General features: G+C 42.6%; 1 protein-coding gene and 1 long non-coding RNA gene across 7 annotated transcripts in view; one reads left to right on the forward strand and one right to left on the reverse strand.

Moving 5' to 3' along the window:
* kiaa1549lb (KIAA1549-like b) overlaps window positions 1-17,848 on the forward strand; it is a 238,712-nt gene that overhangs the window by 152,459 nt on the left and 68,405 nt on the right. The window lies entirely within an intron of this gene.
* LOC147839763 (uncharacterized) lies at window positions 877-1,574 on the reverse strand. The gene is made up of 2 exons (XR_015515046.1): window positions 1,518-1,574; window positions 877-1,419 (listed from the first exon to the last, which is right to left on the reverse strand). It is a non-coding gene; the product is annotated as an uncharacterized LOC147839763 (long non-coding RNA).

Here is a 17,848-nt window from a genome sequence, read left to right on the forward strand (position 1 = left end):
TGGTGATCGTATTTTGGACCACTGCTATTCCACGTTTTGGGATGCCTACAAATCCCCCCCCCCGCCCATCATTTGGCAAATCAGATCATTCTTCTGTTCTGCTCTTGCCTGCTTACAGGCAGAAACTGAAACAGTAACCACCCACCCTTAGGACGTTTCAGAGCTGGACGGACCAATCGCATTCCATACTTCAAGACTGTTTTGATCACGTGGACTGATGACGACATTGAAGTGTACTCAAACACAGTTACTTGCTTAATCAGAAAGTGTATAGAAGATGGGGTCCCAACAAAAACTGTCCGTATCTACCCCTACCAAAAACCATGGATCAATAACAAAATACAAACAGCCCTATCAGTTTGAGCTTCTGCCTATAAATCCAGAAATGCAGAGGAACAAAAACAAGCAAATTAAAACCTCAGGAAAACCATCAAAGCAGCAAAACATCAATACAGAGACAAGGTAGAGAGTCAATTTAACGCCAATATCGCAAGAAGCATGTGGTAGGGACCTAATTACATTAGACTTTAAAAGTAATAAACCCGCCAATGTAAACATTGCTGCGTCTCTCCCGGACAAGCTCAACTCGTTCTACGCCAATCTTGAAGCCCTGCACAGCAAAATATGGGGACCCAAAACAACTCTATGGGTGTTAATTTCAACACTTTGAAAGTGTCTCATGGGGTCCACTCAAAACATTGTTAAATCAACACTTTCAAAAGGGTTGGCACATTGACACCGAAGTAAGGGTTAATTTTAACTCTGGGCAGAGTTAAAAAATGTAACTATATTTAACACCGCCTGGTGTAATATATTGTTATTTTATTCAACTCTCTTGAGTGTAAATATGGTAAAAAGGTCAAATAAGACTGTAAATTACAAAAGAAAAAACATTTTATTTGAAAACATTCACCACTTCAACAATTCATTCAGTTTTTAAAATGCAACAATGTCAAATATTCTTTAAATGTTTTATTAGTACAGACAGTATCAACAAAATATGTATGACCAGTGCTCAAAAAGGCTGTTTCAGTCCTTTGGTCCAAACTTGATGTGGTATCAGAGCAATTTGAAAGTTCAATATAGCGTCACTCATAGTTTACTTCTGAACGCATAGTTTTCTTGTGAAATTACATTTTAAACAACTTGGCGTGCAAATCTTTCACTTCGGGTGTTTCCTTGGTCCTCCATATCAAACACAGCAGTTTAAATGAAGGTATAAATGCTGTAAACTTGTGTGAAAACAAACTGGAGCTAGGAAATCTCATCAAGCATGTCCTGTGAATGAAGTGCTTCCCAGCCACAGGATGACCTTTTTATCCATGACGATGTAGTAGCTGCTGATTGCTCGTCTGGTGGTTCCTGATGCACGGATAAAGGGTGATGCTCATCTAAGAACTCTTCAAGACTCCAGCATGACTAAGAAAAATGTTTAAAAAACAAATTGCAATCAAATTCTATGATATATTTAAAAGAACATTTAAAGTAAATAAAACATTCAAGAAATCTAAACTCACCTTTTGAAAATCTACATGATGATCCACAACTTGACTCTCCCAGCTGGTTGAGGTGACAGGATATGGAAAAGTAGAAAAAACACATATATCACTGTTGGATCTCCAAAAACAATTAGGTTAACCACTATGACTAAAACTGGAAAAACAGGCAGCTGTCTGTCCAGAATCCTGAATTTAACACAACACTTGGAGCAAAATTTAGAGGATCTTAAAATCTTTTATATCATTTAGTGATGCTGACTTCCCCAAAATATTGGCCAGTGTAAAAAATATTCATAAACTTCATAAACAACACTTTTCTGTAAGCGTGTGCGTGCGTGCATGTTTCTTTACCTGATTCAACTTGTTAGACCCTTTCAGGTCCAGTATTGACGCCACCTTTACTGGAGTCTAGCAGATGTTTCAGGTCCAAGTATAATCTAAAATATTAGGATAAGCAGAAGAGGAAAAGTGCAAAGCAAAGAGCAAAAGATTATTTAAGTAACAGTTCACCCACAATACAAAACTTATCACCTTCATGTCATTTGTTATTCTCTAATGCTCTAATACCCTCTCAGCTTATGTTGAACAAATACAGAACTTTATCAAACATACCTTCATTATTATCACCACATATGACCAAGAAGGTGTGCTTGAAAAAAAAACAACAAAAAATTAGTATCTAACACATATGCATAACCTTCAGATAAAAAGGAGAGATGAACATCACAAAGTATGCCTCACACTTTTTCAGATATCTTTTGATTCAGATGTTGATTATTGATAATAAATCTACAAATCAAACCTGTATCATCATTAGGCTGCTCAAATATGAATCAGTTGATTAATTTTACAGACAGGTGGCTGTTTACAACGCACTAAATTGTCTTTAATAAAACGGAAATGTTGTGTACAGTACATGCTAAGTTTAGCCTATAGTTTTAAGCACAATATCATGCGGGAGAAAAAGCTTGACTAAGATGTTCCTGACTACATAAATAGCCTAACTTACTAACGTCAGACATCCCGAGTTGGAAAAAGTAATTTTCGGGGGATACAGAGTTGATTTGCGTGAGGTAGCGGGATTGATGAGAACCTGAAGAGCAATGGGATGAGTTGCGCGCGACGTACCTAAAGAGCGGTGGGGGTGACTTGCGCGCGACGTACCTGAAGAGCTGGGAGGGATGCGGTGGAGAGGGCTGTGCAAAGTGTTTAATGACCGGGCGGGAGACGCGCGATTTCCGGGAGATTATCATTCATTTGCGGGCATCTAAGTTACTTGGGCATCTGGGAGTCTCTGTGCATTTGCGGGATAACGTTAACGTTAGTCCCGCAACTTCCGGGAGACTTCGGTAACCTTAAATGTCTGAGAAAGTGCAAACGCGGTCATTTAAAGACATTAATGTTAACATTCCGACTTTAATGGTTGTCAACGCTTAATATATTTCAAGCGTACGTTATCACGCGAGTCTATGAACTAACGGTATATGGACGGCCACGAATGAACCAGTTTAAAAGGGCCGCGGTGTTTAAAATAACCAAATTAACGTACACGAATAAAAAACAATCATATGTTTTAGTCAGGAAGCCTTTTACAAGTAAGCATATGTTCATTTACTCACCAGATATGTTTTAGAAACTCTCCAGAGCTTATAGAAACCGTCCTGTGTTGTCGTTAGCATCCGGGCAGAGTAGGCTAGGCTGCTCCGGGATTCCCTCGCTAGTTTGCTTCGAATTAAAGGAGAAGTGTCGATTTTATTTTACAGATGGGTAACAACGCACAAAATGGCATTAAGCGTGACAGAAATGTGTTGAACATGTACATTTGATGTTTTTATGCACTATGTATGCGTGAGCATATATAAAAACATTCTTGAAAAGAAGTGAGTAATGCAGTTAAGCTAGATACACAAACGACCATGAATGAACAGCAGAAGATTAAAATTGTCACTCCATTCTAAAGTTATTAACTTAACAATATGTTTACAACTGTATTTCCTTAAAGAAAGTCAGTAAAATACCTAAATTTAGGTAGTTTGACTCACCAGTTGCTGTTCTAAACCTCAGATGGAAAATGGCGTCTGGAAAATTCTTCAGTGACTGGGGCTGCATGAATTCCCGGATGTTGGAAATAACACCACCAAGTGTTGAAAAGATAACTCCTTGATTTCGCACTGAATAAAATCAATTCTAACTCTTATTATATTAATTTATCAAAATCTAACTCTTTAACGTCAACACTTTACTCTGAAATGCTTCAACACCGAGAATTTAACTCTGATGAATTTGCTGTGTGGATAGCGTGCACACACTGGTGGTGAAGCTTCTGGCTCTGGGTCTACAACTGCATCCTGGACTTCCTGTCAAGCAGACGCCAGGTGGTCAGAATGAACAACATTACCTCATCCACACTGACCCTCAACACTGGTGCTCCACAGGGCTGTGTTCTCAGCCTACTCCTGTACTCCCTGTACACACATGACTGTACAGCCAAACACAGCTCCAATGTCTTTGTTAAATTTGCTGATGACACAACGGTGGTGACAGACAGACACGCCTATGGATGATGATGTAATCACATCCCACATCTACTGTGGATCAGTTAATGTTTCTTTTCAGTTGTGCATGTGGGTCATGCATCACATACTGTACCAAGATTAATTCTGATTGGATATAAAAAAAATAAAAAAAACATCCCACAATTACATTCTCATCTCAGAAAATGTCAATATATTTTCATTATAGTTGTCGTCATCATCACTTAATCTTTCTTAATTAATTAATCAATCAGCACCTGGATGGGAGACCACATGGGAAAGCTAGGTTGCTAGCTTAGGTGGTTAAAAATCCTTCATCACGCTGTCTCCTCTCCACCTATCAGCTGGAGTGTGGTGTGTGGTCTGGCCCAAAATGGCTGCCGTCGTGTCATCCAGGGGGATGCTGCACACTGGTGGTGTATGAGGAGATTCATGTGTAAAGCGCCTTTGAGTGCCCAGAAAGCGCTATATAAATGTAAGGAATTATTATTATTATTTTTTTTATTATTATTTAGTTTTGTTGGTAGAAACTTGTTCATCACAAAAATTATGATTACAACTTTTGGCAAGGAAATTAACACTGCACTCAACCCTGTACAAAACCAGCCTGGTCTCATTTTTTTAATTACATAAATAACTTGCATAAAACCTTCATTATAGTTAACCATTGCTATTGCACCCCATACATCTACAATAAGTATTTCAAGACTTTGCAATATCATATCAAATTGTAGTTGATTTAAAAAAAAAAATGTTTTAAATTTGTCAAACTGACATCAACAGAGATGAACTGCCACTACAACAAAAAAGCAAATGGTCAGGCTTCATCTAAATAAAAAGAATGGGTCTCAGTCACTAACCATGTGTATTCACAAGTCTATGTGTGAATTGTGTGTATGGCTCCACAAGGAGGCTGCCGTCAAATTGAAAGTAACAGTCACATAATATGTCTGAGCCTGGTCCTCTCTTGTCTAGCACTGGCATCTCTCCTTTTAGCTTCCAGGCGTCCTCCGTGAAACTCGAGGCAATGTAATGCATCCAGGTGACTCTTATTATCTCACTCACGACACCTACCTCATAGTTTGATTATGGAGCTTACATGTCTGTACAGCACTTCAATAATGCGACTAAAATAGGAATTTGTCACATCTTAATTTGTTTTGTGTTCATGACGATTAAGACTTTAAGCATCTAAAGTGCTCTTCTTTTATGCTTTTTGATGTCTTTCCCCCCTGAAAAACTGTGAAAAAAGTGGTCACATCACTCCCAACCAAGCAAATGAGTGATGCACAACCCAGAGGCAGCCGGGTTGGGATTTAGGCTACGTTCACACTGCAAGGCTTAGCGCTCAAATCTAATTTTTTCTCAGATCTGATTTTTTTGTATGGCTGTTCACAGTGCTCTTATAAATGTGGCCAATATCAGATTTGCAGTGTGAACAGATCATGGTCTTAAACTGACCTGCATGCGCAAAAGTGCATTACAGAGAGCACAAAATGTCTAATTATCCACACAAGTGTGTGCTACATGAGTAAGCACATTGTCAGATCATGCTTATATTATTAATACCCTTTTCACAGACAACTGTGGTGTAATTCATGAACTGTAATTGATTGTTCTGCTACAACTTGTCACGTTAAGCGTGATAAAAACAGAACAAAAACAGGAACAAAAAGGGTGTGGATCCAAATGCAGATTTAATATTAAATAGTGCGGTAACAGTGAACAAAATCCAAAGTGCAAAGTAACAAAATAAAATACAAACAACAAAACGAGAAACTAAAACAGATTAAACACGAACTAGACTTAAGCAAGATACAAGAGCGAGATCAAGAACAACATACCAGAGCTGACAAGATAGACAAACGACACAGTCACAAACAGAGGTGGAATGGCTGAATATATAGTCCAGGTAATCAACAGAGATTGGAGACAGCTGTGGTTGAAATCAGTGTAGATGACAGACCGGGTGTGTGCACGAAAGAATGTATGGAAATGTAGTCTTTTTGGGCGCTGTAGTTTCACTCAGTGTCCATTGAACTACAGCGCCCTCAGGTGGTCACTGACAGTCATGACAGTACCCCCTCTTTAAAGAGCGGCTACCAGACGCTCCCAGAACAGTCCAGGAGGGGTGGGGGGAGCGGAGAAGGAACAAGGTGAGGGATGGGAGGGTCAGACCAGGGTAGGTCTGTGGGTCAGGCGCCCCAGCAGGAAGCCAGGGCGCAGCCGGGGAATCCGTCCCAAGTAGTGGGAAGGACCACCAGGGAGGGTCGGGAGGGATGACCCATGGATGATCCCGTAGGGGAGAGGCAACTTGACAGGAGCCGGCGGAACAGGAGTTAGCTGGACTGGAGCCGACGGGACTGGAGGCAGCTGGACTGTAGCCGGCGGGGCTGGAGGCAGCTGGACTGGAGCCGGCAGAGCAAGGAGCCAGAGCGAGATCGGTAGATCAAAGAGCCGGAGTGGAACCGGCAGGGCATGGAGCTGGACTGGGGCCAGCAGGGCAAGACGTCTGGGAGGTGCCAGCAGGGCAAGACGTCTGGATGCCGTTGGTAATGCCAGGAGTCGGGCTGGGGCCGGCAGGGCAAGGAGCCTGGGTGGCGCCGGTAAAGCCAGGAGCCAGACTGGAACCGGCATTGAACTGCGCTCTGGGGCTGGAGCCGACACTGGCGGGCGCTCTGGGGCTGGAGCCGACACTGGCGGGCGCTCTGGGGCTGGAGCCGACACTGGCGGGCGCTCTGGGGCTGGAGCCGACACTGGCGGGCGCTCTGGGGCTGGAGCCGACACTGGCGGGCGCTCTGGGGCTGGAGCCGACACTGGCGGGCACTCTGGGGCTGGAGCCAACACTGGCGGGCGCTCTGGGGCATGAGCAGTCCTCTTCCTACGCCTCCTCAGTCTGGTGGTTTGAGAAAGAGGAAAAGCGGTGTCGTCAGGAGAAGGAGCTTGCTCTGGAGCTGGAACCGTCACTGGTGGGCACTGAGGGACTGGAGCCGACACTGGGTTTTCACAGAGTTCCAGGAGCCTTTCCAGAGGCTCCGAAAAAGGTGGTCTTTGAATAGCCCGACACGGATAAGCCCGTAGCTTCAATCCAACTTTACTCCTCCCTCCTGCAGATAGATCAGCAGGCCCCGAAAACAGATCTTGCTGCGGATTATTACTCAGGCCTCCCTCCTGAGGGCTCTGCTCCACCAAGGTGATAGAGAGAGGAGAGCCAGAAATCAGCAGCGCTCCATGAAACGATAGAGGCTCCAGTCCTCCTCATAAGGTGGCATTTGAGTGCGGACTGGTTCTAAAAGTCCTCCCCGGAAAAACATCATTAACAGCAAGTCGCTGTAGTACTTCTTGGGGCTAAATCCAAAAACTCCTTAATGAAACGCTCAATGGAGCGGTTACCCTGCTTAATACGCACTAATATATCATCCGCTGGATCCACTGTATGACTGGGTCGTTCAATCACGTTAAGCGTGATAAAAACAGAACAAAAACAGGAACAAAAAGGGTGTGGATACAAATGCAGATTTAATATTAAATAGTGCGGTAACAGTGAACAAAATACAAAGTGCAAAGTAACAAAATAACATACAAACAACAAAACAAGAAACTAAAACAGATTAAACACGAACTAGACTTAAGCAAGATACAAGAGCGAGATCAAGAACAACATACCAGAGCTGACAAGATAGACAAACGACGCAGTCACAAACAGAGGTGGAATGGCTGAATATATAGTCCAGGTAATCAACGGAGATTGGAGACAGCTGTGGTTGAAATAAGTGTAGATGACAGACCAGGTGTGTGCACGAAAGAATGTATGGAAATGTAGTCTTTTTGGGCGCTGTAGTTTCACTCAGTGTCCATTGAACTACAGCGCCCTCAGGTGGTCACTGATAGTCATGACACAACTACTGTGTATTTCGGCATTTGAGATCTAAAATAAGTCTCCTGTGATAAAAAAAAAATCACTGATCATTTGTGATTTATGACCACCGGCGGTGTAGTGAACTCATCAAGGGTTAATAGGCAGCCGCACACTGAACTGTGAAGTCGGAGTTAGTTTATCTCCGTTCGTGGAGTTATTTACTTCGTTATAAACAGCAGACATGTGCAGAAGGGCGGTTTCTCTCGGAGAGAAAGTTCTTCATCATTTGCACACAGATCCCCTATCCGCAACACCCACAACCCTTCTTCGGCTTCACGATCAACCCGTGCCTCAAACGTTACCAGTTTAACTAACAAGCACCAGTTATGCCTTCAAAATCTTTTTCAACATGAACAACCAACTTTCTGTGGTGCTGTAATCGCCCTGTGTGCCATTCTACTGTGCTGCTGAGGGGTAGATGATGTCTGCAGCACAGAATGATGACGCATGTCACTCAAAGATCACGTAAAAGTCACATGAAATCCGACATAACCGTTCACACTGCGGTCGCATTGCATAACATCAGACCTGTGTCTGATTTAAGACCACATATAAAAGTGGCACAGATCTGACCTGAAAAGATCAGATTTCATGCGGTTTGAGCTGTTCACACTGTCATCATCTGAGTCACATGAGGGGGAAAAAAATCAGATTCAGGCCACATTTGCCTGCAGTGTAAACGTAGCCTTAGTCTCGTGAGATCTAAGATATATCTACGGCTCAGTTCACCATGCTCACAACCCAGCTACGGGGCTTTCGTTGCGGTATCACCCTGGCACCCGACTCCACGTGCGTAAATCCCGGAGGGTACGGGGGGGACATGTCCCCTGTCATCACGGGGGGACATGTCCCCTGTCATTATTCCCCACCCCCCTTATCCACCCCCCAAAAAAATTAATTATTAAAAATAAAAACTATTAATTGTGAAAACTATATGTATATATAGCTAAAATACTTGTATAAGTAAAAAGATAACCGCATTTATCATTTAAAATTCATTTAGAAACAGTTGAGTTCCCCCTCCCCTTTCTCAGAGTGGTTCGGTCCACTGCGTGCTTTCCCTCATCTCACCTACTCACACACACACACATACACACACACACGTCAGGTGTGTGGCTGCAGCCGAGTTAATGTTGAATTTCAGTAAGTAGGGGATTTTATTCACCTTAAATAACGCGATTCACCTCAATGTAGTTAATACAGACTCGTTCATAAATTAGTTGCGGCAAAATTGCTGATTACCGATGTAATTGTCCATGAATCAGCTGTATTAGCAATTAAAATTACTTATCTAGTTAACATTAGCTTGCTGCTAATGCTAAAGCCGTTTCCCATGCATTGTTTCATTTGTGATGACTTGGCAAGGCAAGGCAAGTTTATTTATATAGCACATTTCATACACAGTGGCAATTCAAAGTGCTTTACATAAACAGGAATAAAAAAGACAAGTTTAGGACATAAAATGCAGACAATAAAAATGATTAAAAACAGATTAAAACTATTTAAAATGTGTTCAAATAGGTTATAAAAGAATGAAAAAGAAAACGAAAAGCATAATAGTGCAATCTGTTGGACATAGCACAGTGCTCATACAGTAAAGGCACAGCTAAACAGATGTGTTTTCAGTCTTGATTTGAACATGCCTAATGTTGGTGCACATCTGATCATTTCTGGAAGCTGATTCCAGCAGTGAGGGGCATAGTGGCTGAAGGCAGATTCACCCTGCTTTGACTGAACTCTTGGAATTTCTAGTTTATATGATCCTGAAGATCTGAGTGATCTGTTAAGTTTGTATTCAGTGAGCATATCTGTAATGTATTGAGGTCCTAGGCCATTTAGGGATTTATAGACTAGTAATAATACTTTAAAATCTATTCTGAATGTAACTGGGAACCAGTGTAAAGACCTGAGGACAGGAGTGATGTGCTCTGATTTCCTGTTTCTGGTCAGAACCCTGGCCGCAGCATTCTGGATGAGCTGCAACTGTCTAACTGTCTTTTTGGGAAGCCCAGTGAGGAAGCCGTTACAGTAATCCACCCTGCTGCTGATAAAAGAATGAACAAGTTTCCCTAAGTCTTCACTGGAAACAAAGCATCTGATTCTTGCAATGTTTTTGAGATGATAGTATGCTGATTTACTAACTGCTTTGACATGACTGTTGAAACTCAGATCTGACTCCAGAGTCACACCAAGATTCTTGACCTTATTTTTTGTTGTTTGACCCTTAAAGCCAAGGTACGCATTCACCTTGAGAACCTTATCTCTTTTCCCAAATGCAATGACTTCAGTTTTCTCTTTGTTTAACTGAAGAATATTTTGGCACATCCAATTGTTAATTTCATCAATGCATTGGCAGAGGGTGTCAATGGGGCTGAAGTCATTAGGCAGTAAGGCTAGGTAGATCTGAGTGTCATCAGCATAGCTGTGGTAGAAGATTTGGTTCTTTCTCATTATTTGGCTCAGGGGGAGCATATAAAGGTTGAACAGAAGAGGTGCCAGAATCGAGCCTGGTGGGACTCCACATGTCATGGGTGTCCACCTTGACCTATGGTCACCTATACTGACATAGTAACCTCTCCCTTCAAGGTAAGATCTGATCTGAACCATTTAAGGACTGTCCCAGACAGCCCAACCCAGTTTTCCAGCCTATCCAGAAGTATGCTGTGATCGACAGTGTCAAATGCGGCACTGAGATCGAGCAATACCAGCACTGTTATTTTACCTGAATCTGTATTTAGGCGTATATCATTGATTATCTTTATTAGGGTGCTCCCTGTACTGTGATGTGCTCTGAAACCAGATTGAAAATTGTCTAAACACCCCCTGAAGTTTAAGAATTTGTTAACCTGGTTGAAGACAACTTTTTCAATGATTTTGCCAATGAAAGGGAGATTTGAGATTGGCCTTTAATTGCTCAAAAGGGTGTTATCCAGGTTGCTCTTCTTCAAGAGGGGTTTAACAACAGCAGTTTTAAGTGAGTTTGGAAAAATCCCTGAGAGAAGTGAAGCATTTACCACTTTTAGAAGATCCATTTCTAAACAGGTAAACACCATTTTAAAGAATGATGTGGGGAGCGTGTCAAGACTGCAGGTTGATGTTTTCATAATTTGCATAATCTCTTCTAAGATTTTACTGTTAATTGCCATAAAATCAGACATAATGTCTGATTTCTTAAGTTGTGGTTGAGCTTGTTTGGGATCGACACAACTTGGTTCATTGGATGAGCTGATTGCCTTTCTGCGTTTCAATCCACTGGTTAAACTGGCACATCGAGTGGAGAAAAAGTGGCAGAACAGCTGATGGAAGTGTACTGATGAGAACAACCACTTGTTCACCATCACTCATGTCCTGTACGTTGCTGAACATCACTTTACACACCAGGGATTCGTCCATTTTCGTTGATTCTGGTGCAGAGTGGAACTTTATGGATGAGAGATGGGCCAAAGACAATAAGATACCTTTTCAGACGCTTGACCCTCCTTTTACCATGTACTCTCTCGATGGACGACCCCATACCAGAGTCGACTTTTTCACTGTTCCTGTGAGTCTCACCACCTCTGGCAATCACAAAGAGACAATTACTTTTAAGGTATTTCGCTCTCCTTTCTCCCTATTATTATTGGGTCATACCTGGCTCATCCAACATAATCCTTACATAGACTGGTCTAAGGGGACAATATTATTATGGAGTGTACCTTGTCATGTCAAATGCCTCGTATCTGCTGTACCTGCTATGTCTTCTGTTTCTTTGTTACAGTAGGAGCCCGGAGATTTATCCGGTGTTCGAGAGGAGTATCCTCCGTATGACTGCAGCATTGATCTCATTCCGGGGAGCACTCGTCCCCTCAGTAAGCTTTATTCTTTATCCACTCCCGAACGCCAAGCCCTCGAGAGTTATCTTTCGGAATCACTCGCCACAGGAACTATAGTTCCGTCTGCCTCTCCAGCTTCTCGTAAAGAAGAGAAACGGTTCCTTACGCCCCTGCATAGATTATAGAGGGTTAAATAGCATTACCATCAAGAACTGCTACCTGTTACCTCTTATGCCTTCAGCCTTCAATCTACTGCAGGACGCTAAGGTTTTCACCAAGTTGGATTTACGTAACGCCTACCACTTAGTATGCATTAAACAAGGTCACGAGTGGGAGACTGCGTTTAATATCCCATTCGGCCACTTTGAGTATGTCCTTCCCTTCGGTCTAGTAAACGCTCCATCCATTTTCTAAGCTCTGGTCAACGATGTGCTTCGGGACATGCTCAATGTCTTCGTATTCGTTTACTTAGATGATATCCTAGTCTTTTCTTCTAACCTCTCCATTCACATCCAGCATGTGTGCCGCGTACTACAGCGTCTGCTGGAGAATCTCCTTTTTGTAAAGGCAGAGAAGTGTGAATTTCATGCTAATTTAGTCACCTTCTTAGGGTCTGTTATCTCAGCAGAGGGGATCAGTATGGATACCTCGAAGGTCCGTGCGGTTGTCGATTGGCCCGTGCCCGACTCACAGACCGCTTTGCAAAGATTTCTTGGCTTCGCCAATTTCTATTGCCGTTTCATCCGAAATTTTAGTCAAGTTGCCTCCCACCCGACCACACATACATCCACTAAGATTCAATTTGCGTGGACCCCGGTGGCTCAAACAACTTTTGATCGCCTTAAGGAGCTATTCTCCACAGCTCCCATCCTCGTGAACCCCTATCTGTCACGTCAGTTTATCCTTGAGGTAGACGCGTCTAGCATGGGCATTGGAGCTGTTCTCTCGCAACGGGCTGAGGATGACCAGGTCCATCCGTGCAACTTACCAAAACCATTCTTCCTCCTCAAGGGATAGTGATAGGCGCGGTTAATTTGAACATAGAGTGCCAGGTTAAGAGGGCTCATACTCACGTGGTTATCCTGGGGGGTATATTGTTCGTTCCTAAATCCGTACACCGAGCAGTCCTCGTTGCCCATCCCGGTTTAAAAGGCACTCTCGCTACCGCTTTGCAGCATATTTGGTGGCCATCCATGGCTTCAGACATTCGTCGGTTTGTCTTGTCCTGTCCAGTATCTGACAATTCCCCACCTGCAGGACTTTTACGACCTCTAATGGTCTAACATCGCGTTAGATTTTGTCACTGGGTTACCCCCTTCAGCTGGTAATACCGTTATTCTCACGGTAGTCGATCGCTTCTCTAAAGCCGGGCACTTCATCCCTCTCCCCAAACTGCTGTCTGCCAAGAAACAACACAAATCGTATTCGATCACGTATTTAAGATCCACGGTTTAATTCTGGAAAGAATTCCGCCAGTAGATAGCGGCTACAATCAGTTTGTCATCCAATTTTCATCCCCAAACCAACGGGCAGGCCAAAGGCGTGAACCAGATCCTTGGCCATCTTCTTCGCACATTAGTCGCCCTCAATTCAGCCTCCTGGTGCGAGCAGTTGGGTTGGACTGAGTACGCCTATAATTCACAGCCCACATCAGCCACTGGCCTCTCCCCCTTTCACTGTTGCTTGGGTTATCAACCTCCCCTATTCTCCTTGCAAGAACCTGAGGCTTCGGTAGCCTCAGTACAAACTTTCATTAAATGTTGACGACGCACTTGGCAGAGAGTGCGTTGACCGTTACTTCAGACTCACGAACGAACACATTGCAGTGCCAATCAACATCGAAAGAAAGCTTCCAGTTATGTCTGCAGTCAGAAAGTCTGGCTATCAACTCATAACCTTTCTCTGCATACTCCCTCTCATAAACTCACTCAAATATTCATAGGCCCCTTTTCCATCTCCAAAATCATCAACCCAGTAGCTGTCCGCCTCTGTTTATCCCGCTCGATGAACCCCCGTTCATCCCGTTTTTCACGTTTCATGCATTAAGCCCATTATTCACGCTTGCTCCAGACCTTCCCCCTCCTCCCATCCCGCTCTTGTCAATGATGCCCCTATTTTTACTGTTAAGAAGATTCTTGCCACACACCTTTTCAGTGTGTAGTCGATTGGAAGGGACACAGTCCAGAGTTGGATGGCGGCCCGGGACATATTAGACTGCTCACTGATAGAAAACTTCTCACGCTCTCGGCAGTCTCTCTCTCTGGGAGCGCCAGGGGTGCTCCTCAGGGGAGGGGTACTGTCACAAGTCAGGTTTGATCTAATCTTCTGTGTTGTTAACTTCAGCTGTTTCTCCTTTCAATCAGCATGCATTACTCACCTGTTTCCATTTTATCCTATTTGTCTCTCCATATATACCTGCCCCGTCTTGTAACACTTTGTCAGATTATTGTGTTCATTAAAGCCTGCGGACAAAATCTCGCTCTACACATTTTGTTCCTGTCTAGTCCGGTACAGTGACTATAATTTATAACTGAATTACTTTTGCTTACCTGTGATCTGCACAGTCTCCTCACTGTTGATTCCCAGCTCTTCACCTGCACTCGCCAGCTACGGCTCTCGCTCCGCTCCGAGGGAGCCGAGGCGGCTCACCAGTTAATCTCACCAGTATGCATTCTCCCACAGGCGTTCGTGGAATGGCAGCTGCCTTTGTTCATCCTTTTCTAAATAAATTCCTGATTTTGAACTGAATCCTCTCTGTTTTTTTGTCCAAGCCTGACATACACATGCTGAAACTCTTTCTGGAACAGATGAAGGATCAGTAGGAGGAGGAATATGAATTGGTGAGCTCAGTTCATTATTAGGCAACATTCCAGCAGCAGAAGAGAAGGCAGTCTGAAGGGGCAAAGCCACAAGTTGATTTTTAGTGGAACATTCTATAGGTGCCAGAGTAGAAGACAGATGAGATGCATGATACTTTTTCCATCAGACAACTGGTAGGTACATGGACCAATTTGACGAGTATTTGTAAAGGTCTTGAGAACTTTGGGTGTCCCTTTGGAACATGAACTGGACTCCTTACATGTACCCAGTCTCCCTGTATAAAGATAGAAGTACAAGCTTTCAATCTAGAGCCTGCATACATTTTCATTTTCTTCTGTGATAATGACACTTTCTGACTCACAGCAGTTTCACTAGTTGCAGGAGGAGGAAGAATGTTCAAACAAGTCCGCATATTTTGCCACACAGCAACTCAAATGGAGAGAGTCCAGTCGCAGAATGTGACGTAGCACGGTAAACTTGAAGAAATTGTGTCACTGTTGGAATCCATGCTTTACCAGACTCAATAGCAGACTCAATACAGCTCTTGAGCACACAATGAAATTGACATCCATTGTCAGATACCAGGTACTGAGGATTTCCAAATCGACTGAAAACAGATGTTAAGAACTTTATCACATTTTGAGATGTGATCGAGGAAGTAAATGCAACTTCAGGCCACTTACTGTCGTAGTCAATCATAGTTATCATATACCGACAATCCCAAGTAGCAGTTTCAAATGGGCCTACAATATCAATCGCCACTTTTTCCCAAGGCCCAGAGGGATAAGGTACAGGTTATAGAGGTGCAGCAGAAACAACAGCTGTCTTATCGGAGGAACCACAAACTTGACAGTTTTTAATCATCTGACTGACCAAAGGATCAATACCTGGCCACCAATAGAGTTCCCAGAGACATTGTTTTGTACGGACAATTCCTTGATGACCATCATGGGCCAGATTCACCAATATGTGCCTTAATGAAACAGGAACAAGAAGACGTGATCTTCTGAAAACATAGTTGTTTTGAACACTATTTCAACAATGAACAAATTTCTTGCGTGGAAATAGGGACGTAGATCTTTGTCCAAAACCACTGATGAAGGCCATCCCTGGTCAATCTGTGCACATCATACAGTTAATTCTGGACATGATGCAGAGGCAGCAACAAACTCAGCTGGAGTCACAGCAGACATCTCAGATGACAAAATTGCAACAAATTCAGGTTCTGCATCAACCAGATCCTCTTTAGAAGCTGGCAAAGGCAATGGAGACAAACAATCAGCATTGTGATTTTGAGAACCAGAACGGAACGTTACCTCATAATTAAAGCACAGGAGTCATGCTCCACAACATGCAATTCTTATTCCAGCACAATCTGCAACTTTAGAAGAAAGAAGCACTGTTAAAGTTTGATGATCAGTACGTAAAAAAATGTCCATCCCCAAAGATAAATTCTTTATTTTTCAACAGCCCAGACACAGGCTAAGGCTTCCTGTTCAATTGTTGAATACTTGCAATCAGAAGGTGATAGTGTTCTCGAAGCATAGGCAACAATGCGTTCAAATTTATCTTCATGAATTCATGATCAGCAACTGATCTTTTCTTCAAAACTTTTCTGTGCTTCTGCTGACCAACTAAATCAACTCCTTTCCTGATACAAGCACGCATTGGCTCCACTACAATGGCAAAACTTGGAATAAAGTTGTTGTACCATGAAATTTGTCCAAGAAAAGACCGAAGCTGAAGTGCATCTGTAGGAACTCATCGATATGAGGAAGAGGATAACTGTCAATGATCACAGCTTTATTTGCTTCTCGTAGATCTACACACATGCGAATGTCTCCTGATTTCTTCTGCACCCCTACAGTTGGTGAAATCCAGGGCGATACATAAATTTTCTCAATAACTCCCAAGTGAAGAAGATGTTGAATTTCTTCAGAAACAGTACTTCGGACAGATGAAGACAACCGTCTGACTTTTGGCATACTGGTACAACATTAGGATAAATCTTTACCTTATGCAGGAACCCTTTTGCACATCCTAGTTTATCCACAGTTGCTGAAGCAGAAAGGTCCATCACTGGTGCTAAAGATTGAGCAGATTCTGTCAAAACAGAAGAACCTCCAAAGTGAAGGTGCAGGCCATTAATTAAATCTATTCCAAGAAGAGCAGTGCCAGATTCAACTATAAAAATTGATGTCTTGCAGTTAACATTCTTGGTGACAGTAACAGGTAAACAACCAAGCACTAGTATTGGCTCATGGAAATACATCACCAATTTAACAGCGGGAGGCAGCAAAGAGTCTTTTTTAAAATGTGTCTCATACACATGCAGGATGGAAACAGAGGACCCAGAATCCACTATCAACTACACAGGTACCGAAGCCGAAGCTGTCGTAATTGTAGCAATACATTTTATCTTATCAGTTAGCACATTTTGTATGTACAAAGTCTGAACTTAAGGCAACTAAATTTTCTGAACAGAACATGTTTGTCTTTTGACAACTATGGCACTTTTCTGCAGTAGCTGGACATCTAGGATCATTTGCAAGATGTTTTGTGGATCCAAAGCAATAACATGCACAAACTGATGAAGACATAGCAGTTTTAGAAGTTGTAAATGTTTTTGAAGACCTAAAAGGCCTTGTGGATGCAGAGAATTTAGTTTTATACTGACCAACAGCTATAGACTTCCCTTGAACTGCTTGAACAGGCACTAAACTTTGGTCTGAATTGGATTTAACTTGCTCACCAGCAGCTTCAATTTGAGTAGCAATTGTGATGGCTTTACTGAGAGTCAATTCAGTCTCCAACAAAAGTCTCTCTCTAATTCGATTGCTGGCCACATTTTCCACTAATTGATCACGTAGCATTTCATCAAGATTAGATCCAAACTTGCATGTAGTTGCTAAATATCAGAGTGAAATTACATACTGTAAAACAGTTTCACCAGATGTTTGAGTTTGTTTTCCAAAAGCATGCCATTCTGCAATTACATTCCTTCGAGGAACAAAAGAAACTTCTATAGCCTCAAAAGCTTCTTCCATAATCTCTCCTTGATTTGGTAAAGTGTAAAATAATCTCTGACCTTCTGTCCAAACAGTGCAGGAATAAAGTTCTTTTCCTTTCAGCAGGCCATTCATCTCCAGATTTATTCACAACCAGTAAGTAATTCTTGAACATCTTCAGCCAAACATTAAAATGTATTAAAGGCTCACCAGGATATGACAGGAATGGTGTAGGAAATGAAGCAACTGCAGCCAT

The sequence above is a fragment of the Danio rerio genome, chromosome 18, assembly GCF_052040795.2.
Source record: "Danio rerio strain M-AB ecotype USA chromosome 18, GRCz13ab, whole genome shotgun sequence".
Taxonomy (NCBI): Eukaryota; Metazoa; Chordata; class Actinopteri; order Cypriniformes; family Danionidae; genus Danio; species Danio rerio.